The sequence below is a fragment of the Triticum urartu genome, chromosome 4 (genome assembly GCF_003073215.2).
Source record: "Triticum urartu cultivar G1812 chromosome 4, Tu2.1, whole genome shotgun sequence".
NCBI lineage: Eukaryota > Viridiplantae > Streptophyta > Magnoliopsida > Poales > Poaceae > Triticum > Triticum urartu.
Genome location: NC_053025.1, coordinates 219,074,995 through 219,084,160, shown reverse-complemented (window position 1 = coordinate 219,084,160; position 9,166 = coordinate 219,074,995).

Here is a 9,166-nt window from a genome sequence, read left to right as displayed (position 1 = left end):
GCCCATTCCATTCTCTCATGCTTGCATTAGATTCTGCTACTGTAATTGCTTACTCCTATTCTGATGCATAGCCTGCTTTTGTATCTATTGTTGTACCTTACCTGCTTATCCTAAACTGCTTAATATAGGTTGGCTAGTGATCCATCAGTGACCCCCACCTTGTCCCAGTTGCCTCGCTTTATGTTCGATGACTTGATCAACGTGATCGACGTCCAGGCCCCGACACCGCACATTCCCCCCTAGTTTTACGACTCTGCAGAGTTACCATCGAGTGCCGAGGGTGGAACCTCTTACATCACTCCTGATGAGATCTCTGTAGTGTAGCTATACGGTCGAGGTCATCGAGGGTGATTTCCTCCTTAACCACTTCTGTTACGGCTCTGTCGTGCAACCCGTCAAATGTGAACCTCGAGGGTGGATCCTCTTACGTTCACCTTGATGATAACATCAAGTGGAATTCATCGAGGGTGATTCCTCGGGTTTCCCCTTGATGTTTGGACACTCGGATACTTGGACTTTACCCCTGTTACTTGGAAAGACGGGTCGACCCTGAGGGGTACCCGCGCGAGCTTAATTGCGAGTGATGTGGAGACGGGTTGACCTAGAGGGTGCCCGTGAGATAATTACGAGGCGTGGTCGGGCATTCTTAGCCCTTGCCGCAAGTACTCGAGACGGGGTGACGGGGTCACATCGATCATGAGTCTCTGCTTGTTACCGCGCATTCCTAATCCATTGTGATTTGGATATTTGATCCGAGGGGCCTCTGGCCTGATAGCACTAACCATCACGTGGGCATAGTATGGGCGTTCTGCGTCGTATGCATCAGCCGAAGCTTAATAGACGTCAGCGACTGAGCGACGAGTGCCGGGTTGGACTGGTAAGCTCCTGCCTTTTTAGGGAGGTAGCTAGGTCTGCTCACCGGCCGCCCTCGCAACGTGCAGGAGTTCCCGGGGAGATGGCCCATGAACCCTGGGGGCATAGGTTTAGTCCGGCGTGCTGACCTCTCTATAAAGTCTAGGTCGGGTTGCGACGTATTGTTTGGCTGAGGCCGGGCATGACCCAGGAAAGTGTGTCCGGCCAAAGTTAATCGAGCGTGGTGGGTAAGTTGGTGCACCCCTACAGGGAAGAAAACATCTATCGATAGCCCGTCCTACGGTAACGGACACTTGGAGTTGTATCCCGATCGATACAACTATAACTGGATACTTGTGATGAGAAATGAATGGATGGTGATGAGAAATGGATTGTGATGAGAAACGGGTGATGATGAGAATTGGATTGTGATGATAACTGGATAGTATGGCTATGGGATTGCTTTCTCGCAGGGTGTCGAGAAAGGATCTCTGGCCGAGGTTGATAACACCTCTACTATACTTTATGCTACTCTACTCCCTCCTGTTGCTGCAAGATGGTGGTTTCCAGAAGATGCTAGTCTTCGATAGGACTAGGCCTTCTCTCTATTCTGGCATTTCTGCAGCCCAGTCCACATATACAACCTTCCTTTGATAATGTGGCATATGTAGTGTAGATCCTTGCTTGCGAGTACTTTGGATGAGTACTCACGGTTTCTTTGCTCCCCCTTTTCCCCCTTCCTTCTTCTTTCCGGTTGTTGCAACCAGATGGTGGAGCCCAGGATCCAGACGCCACCTTCGACGAAGACTGCTACTACACTGAGGGTGCCTACTACTACGTGGAAGCTGCCGATGACTAGGAGTAGTTAGGAGGCTCCCAGGCAGGAGGCCTTGCCTTTTCGATCGCAGATGCCTTTGTGCTAGCCTTCTTAAGGCAAACTTGTCTGACTCACGTCTGTACTCGGATATTGTTGCTTTCGCTGACTTTTGTGTTTTCGAGCCCTCGAGGCCCAATGGCTTGTAATATAAAGCTTGTATTATTTTAATTTGTGTCTAGAGTGGTGTTATGATATCTTCCCGCGAGTCTTTGATCTTGATCGTACACATTTACGTGTATGTTTAGTGTACGATTGAATCGAGGGCGTCACAATAGGTGCAGCTACTTTTACTTCTATGGGAGGATGATATTTAAACCACTTCTCCTTGGGGAGATCAACATAAGTAGCAAAAGATTCACAGAAAGAAACTACTATCTCAGAGTCAAGTCCATATTTAGTGCTAAATTTATGAAAAATATCGGTATCCATAAAAGATATAACACAATCAAAACTAGGTGTCATAACTAACTCCTTACCATTGTCAAGGTCCCAATCTTTAGAGTTGCGTTTAATTCTTTCCAATAAATTCCATTTGAATTCAATAGTCTTCATCATAAAAGAGCCAGCACAAGAAGTATCAAGCATGGCGCGATTGTTACCAGAAAGCCGAGCATAAAAATTTTGAATAATCATTTCTCTTGAGAGCTCATGATTGGGGCATGAATATAACATTGATTTAAGCCTCCCCCAAGCTTGAGCGATGCTTTCTCCTTCGCGAGGCCAAAAATTATATATATAATTGTGATCACGATGAACAAGATGCATAGGATAAAACTTCTGATGAAATTCCAATTTCAGTCGTTTGTAATACCAAGACGTCATATCATCACATAGCATATACCATGTCGATGCATCTCCACTCAAAGATAAGGGAAACCTTCTTCTTAACAACATCTCCGAGTACACCTGCAAGCTTAAATAATCCGCAAATTTGATCCACATATATCAGATGTTCATCAGGATGTGTTGTTCCATCTCCTAGAAAAGGATTAGCTAGAAAAGGATTAGCAAGCATTTTCATTTTCATATTCATTTTCAGTAGGTTCCGTAGGTTGAGGAGCAACTCTTTGCTCTACTGGTCGGGGTGAAGATACCCCGAACAAGCCCCTCAAAGGATTACCTAACAAGTGACAGTAAATTTCAGCACACTATATAAATTTTTCCTTACCAAATTCCACCTACCAAAGGCGCTTCACTCCCCGTCAACGGCGCCAGAAAAGAGTCTTGATGACCCACAAGTATAGGTGATCTATCGTAGTCCTTTAGATAAGTAAGAGTGTCGAACCCAACGAGGAGCAGAAGGAAATGATAAGCGGTTTCCACCAAGGTATTCTCTGCAAGTACTGAAATAAGTGGTAACAGATAGTTTTGTGATAGGATAATTTGTAACGAGCAACAAGTAACAAAACTAAATAAAGTGCAGCAAGGTGGCCCAATCCTTTTGTAGCAAAGGACAAGCCTGGACAAACTCTTATAAGATGTAAAGCGCTCCCGAGGACACATGGGAATATCGTCAAGCTAGTTTTCATCACGTTCATATGATTCGCGTTCGGTACTTTGATAATTTGGTATGTGGGTGGACCGGTGCTTGGGTGCTTCCCTTACTTGGACAAGCATCCCACTTATGATTAACCTCTATTGCAAGCATCCGCAAATACAACAAAACTATTAAGGTAAACCTAACCATAGCATGAAACATATGGATCCAAATTAGCCCCTTATGAAGCAACGCATAAACTAGGGTTTAAGCTTCTGTCACTCTAGCAACTCATCATCTACTTATTACTTCCCAATGCCTTCCTCTAGGCCCAAATAATGGTGAAGTGTCATGTAGTCGACGTTCACATAACACCACTAGAGGAGAGACAACATACATCTCATCAAAATATCGAACGAATACCAAATTCACATGACTACTAATAACAAGACTTCTCCCATGTCCTCAGGAACAAAAGTAACTACTCACAAAGCATAAACATGTTCATAATCAGAGGGGTATTAATATGCATATAGGATCTGAACATATGATCTTCCACCAATTAAACCAACTAGCATCAACTACAAGGAGTAATTAACACTACTAGCAACCTACTAGCACCAATCTCGGACTTGGAGACAAGAATTGGATACAAGAGATGAACTAGGGTTTTGAGATGAGATGGTGCTGATGAAGATGTTGATGGAGATTGCCCTCTCCCGATGATAGGAACGTTGGTGATGACGATGGCGATGATTTCCCCCTCCAGGAGGGAAGTTTCCCCAGCAGAACATCTCCGCCAGAGCCCTAGATTGATTCCGCCAAGGTTCCGCCTCGTGGCGGCGGAGTTTCGTCCGAGAAGATGGCTTATTAATTTTTTTTCATCGAAAGACTCCATATAGCAGAAGATGGCCATCGAAGGGCCACTAGGGGGCCCATGAGGTAGGGGGCGCGCCCAGGGGGTAGGGCGCGCCCCCACCCTCGTGGGCAGGGTGTGGCCCCCTGGTGAGTTTCTTCCGCTGAGTATCTTTTATATATTTGGAAAACATCTTCCATGAAGTTTCAGGACTTTTGGAGCTGTGCAGAATAGGTCTGTAATATTTGCTCCTTTTCCAGCCCAGAATCCCAACTGCCGGCATTCTCCCTCTTTATGTAAACCTTGTAAAATAAGAGAGAATAGGCATAAGTATTGTGACATAATGTGTAATAACAACCCATAATGCAATAAATATTGATATAAAAGCGTGATGCAAAATGGACGTATCACCCAACATTAATTTGTTTGCCCACCATATGCTTTTTGTTTGGGAGAGAAGCTTGTAGTGAAAACTATGGCCCCCGGGTCTACTTTTATCATATATAAAATCCAAAATACCTTCTGTAATTTATTTACCTTTCTTTTATTTTGTGTTTTTTGACTAACTATTCTGTGTTTTATTTTGTGTTTTATTTTTTCTATCTATCACTACGAGATTTGATCCTTGCAAATAACCGATGAGGGGATTGACAACCCCCTTGATCGCGTTCGGTGCAAATATTTGCTCTTTTGTGTGTAGGTGTTGTCAACGAGATTTCGCGTGGTTCTCCTACTGGATTGATAACCGATGAGAGAAATACTTATCTCTATTGTACTGCAACATCCTCTCCTCTTCGAGGAAATCCCAACGCAGCTCACAAGTAGTAGGAAGAATTTTTTGCGCCGGTGCCAGGGAGACATCACCCAAACCTATCAAGTACCTTCGCATAAACTATAATGTACTTGGTCTTACTTTCATTTTCCCTTTGCCTCTCGTTTTCATCTCCCCCACTACTAAAACATTTCTTACAAAAACACAAAAATATTTCTGTTTGCTTGTTTGCTTGCTTGTCGCCGTGTCTCAAGAAAACACCAAATTGTGTGATTTTTCCAATACTAAAAAAATTATTTTATTAGTACTCTAATTGCTCCTCCCACCACTAGTGCGGAGTCGTGTGATATTAATTTTACTTTGCTAAATCATGTTATGTGATACGTCTCCAACGTATCTATAATTTTTTGATTGTTCCATGCTATATGAGATTTTGTTTTGGACATTATTGGGCTTTATTATACACTTTTATATTATTTTTGGGACTAACCTATTAACCGGAGGCCTAGCCTAGAATTGTTGTTTTTTGCCTATTTCAGAGTTTCGTAGAAAAAGAATATCAAACAAAGTCCAAACGGAATGAAACCTTCGGGAACGTGATTTTCGGAACGAACGTGATCCAGAGGACTTGGACCCTACGTCAAGACATCAACCAGGAGGCCACGAGGTAGGGGGCGCGCCTACCCCCCCCCCCCTGGGCGCGCCCTCGACCCTCGTGGGCCCCCTGTTGATCCACCGACGTACTCCTTCCTCCTATATATACCTACGTACCCCCAAACTACCAGATACGGAGCCAAAACCCTAATTCCACCGCCGTAACTTTATGTATCCACGAGGTCGCATCTTGGGGCCTTTTCCGGAGCTCCGCCAGAGGGGGTATCGATCACAGAGGGCTTGTACATCAACACCATAGCCCCTCCGATGAAGTGTGAGTAGTTTACTTCAGACCTACGGGTCCATAGTTATTAGCTAGATGGCTTCTTCTCTCTTTTTGGATCTCAATACAAAGTTCTCCCCCTCTCTTGTGGAGATCTATTCGATGTAATCTTCTTTTGCGGTGTGTTTGTTGAGACCGATGAATTGTGGGTTTATGATCAAGTTTATCTATGAACAATATTTGAATCTTCTCTGAATTCTTTTATGTATGATTGGTTATCTTTGCAAGTCTCTTCGAATTATCAGTTTGGTTTGGCCTACTAGATTGATCTTTCTTGCAATGGGAGAAGTGCTTAGCTTTGGGTTAAATCTTGCGGTGTCCTTTCCCATTGACAGGAGGGGCAGCAAGGCACGTATTGTATTGTTGCCATCGAGGATAACAAGATGGGGTTTATATCATATTGCATGAGTTTATCCCTCTACATCATGTCATCTTGCTTAAAGCATTACTCTGTTCTCTTGAACTTAATACTCTAGATGCATGCTGGATAGTGGTCGATGTGTGGAGTAATAGTAGTAGATGCAGGCAGGATTCGGTCTACTTGTCTCGGACGTGATGCCTATATACATGATCATACCTAGATATTCTCATAACTATGCTCAATTCTGTCAATTTCTCAACAGTAATTTGTTCACCCCCGGGTCTATCTTCCATCATATTAATCTTCCAATACTTAGTTATTTCCTATGCTATTTATTTTACTTGCATCTTTTATTTCTCTTTATCATAAAAATACCAAAAATATTATCCTATGATATCTATCAGATCTCACTCTCCTAAGTGACCGTGTAGGGATTGACAACCCCTTATCGCGTTGGTTGCGAGGGACTCGTGCCCGGCCTCCTACTGGATTGATACCTTGGTTCTCAAAAACTAAGGGAAATACTTACGCTACTTTGCTGCATCACCCTTTCCTCTTCAAGGGAAAACCAACGCAGTGCTCAAGAGGAAGCATTATGAAAGAACAATTATTTGGTAATCCTAATGAAGATGTTGCATCTCATCTTAATACTTTGGTTGAATTGTGAGATATGCAAAAGAAAAAGATATGGATAGTTATATTTTCAAATAAAAATTATTTTTTTCCCACTAAGAGATCGTGCTAGAACTTGGTTTTCATCCTTGTCGTCAAATAGTATTGATTCTTGGGATAAGTGTAAGGATGCTTTTATTACCAAGTATTTTCCTGCCACAATTTCTTTCTCTTAGAAATCAAATCATGAACTTTAAGCAACTTGATCATGAACATGTTGCACGATCTTGGGGGAGAACGAAATTAATGATAAGAAATTGCCCCACTCATGGTTTAAGCTTATGGATGATCATACAAATTTTTTATTCCGGATTAAACTTTGTTTCTAGAAATCTATTAGATTCTGCCAAGGGGGTTACCTTTACGAAAATCACATTAGGATAAGTTACAAAACTCCTTCATAATATTACGACAAATTATTCACAATGGCACACTAAAAGAACTCCAGCCAGTAAAAGTTGAATTCTGTCAAAGAAATTAATACTTTGAGTAATAAAATTAATGCACTTATGAAAATGGTTGCTAGTAACTGCCCATGATGATCCTAATGATGTGCCATTATCTACTTTGATTGCCCAAAATAATGATTTTGTTGATGTGAATTTTTTCTCTAGAAATAATTTCAATAACAATGCTTATTTGGTAATTTCAATCCCAGGCCGCTTCCTAGAATTTCCTCTAATAACTACGGCAATCCCTATGGTAATTCTTATAATAATAATAATACTAATAATAATAATAACAATAATAATAGGATGCCTTCTGATCTTGAAAGTAATATTAAATAATTTATTAATTCTCAAAAGATTTTTAATACTATGATAGAGGACAATTATAATAAAGTTGATGATATGATTAGGAACATGGATAGAATAGCTCATGATACGAAAAATCGCAAATCCAAAATTTTGCCACCCAAGCTTCATATTAGTGAGTCCATTAAACCTATCTATGTCTCCATTAATGAAAGTAAAGAGAGAACTGCTAGATCGAGAGCTAAGTGAGAATTCCTAGAAAAGCGATTCCGCCCGGTTTTTATCGTAATCATGATGAAGACATTAAAATGATTGGTGTCTCACCCATTGAATATTTATTTAGTAATATAAAACTTGATGAGAAGGGGAATGGAGATGAGTCAACTTTAGCTATAAGGCGTCCCAATTGTTCGGAGGTTGATAATCTTAATGAAAAATTTGATAAAAGTGGGTTTGGAGAGGTCAAAACTTTAACTAGTGATGTGCCCACTACTTTGGGTTTCAAGGATTATAATTACGATAATTGTTCTTCAATTGAATGCATTTCCTTGTTGGAATCCATGATAAATTCACCCAATGCTTATAGACAAAATAAAGCTTTCACTAAACATATCATATAAGCTATGATGAAAGCTTTAGAAGAAAATCTAGAATAGGAGGTTTCAATACTCTCTCGAAACAGGCTTTCGCCCCACTTTATAGATAAAGCAACAACTGAACAAAGTACATGGCCAAACGATACAAGGTGGAGAGGTGGCCATCTCACAAAGCAGATCCCCAGATACTAGGGCCACGCAGTAAAACTACGCTACCGAAGGATAACACGAGGAAGTCTCGATACAACGCCAAGCTACACCCTAGCACACCTAAGCTCCACGACAACGCCCTCGGGAGGGAAGACGGCGCAAATCGTCGCCGTAGCCAAGTCCAAAGTGGACATGAGCTTTGGCTCAAAACCCTAGCACGGAGAGGAGATCCATAATGATGTATTCAACAAGAGAGCGGCGCCTGCGAGCGTCATCGCCGTCGTCGCAAAAGCATGGAGCTTTCGCACGGCAATTCACCTGTGCCATAGGAGGTCACCAGGACAACCGCGATGATTCTCGACTCCTAGATCTGGATCTCGGCATGGCCTCGGTGAAGGAGTGCGAGTCCGAGCCACCTGACGCTACCCCCTTGTCGCCCACACAACCAAGAGGAGAGCCAGCCCCACCGCCATACTGCCCGCCGGAGAGCCAACCATGTAGCCCACCATCCGGGGCGGCCGCCCCGGCATCCATATCCCAAGTCACCGCCAACCATCGACCTCACAACGCGCAGCCACGGTTGGACGAACGGGAGGTGTCTTCTTCCGCTCCTAGCCCGGCATCAGCCACCCAAACTGGGTGAGCGCCCCTACAGTAGGGGCATCCACGCATGTGTCCCCCGACAATCTCCGCCGACTGTGGGGAACACGGTCTACTAGCTGCCAATGCCCACCATCGAGCAAGCCCCGAAACCGTCCACAACCAGACCGAGTCAAACTCGCATGCCTCCACATCCATGACCAGCGTCGTCGATCCGTCTGTAGCGAGCAGCAACACGGGCGCCTACTTGCATTGACGCCA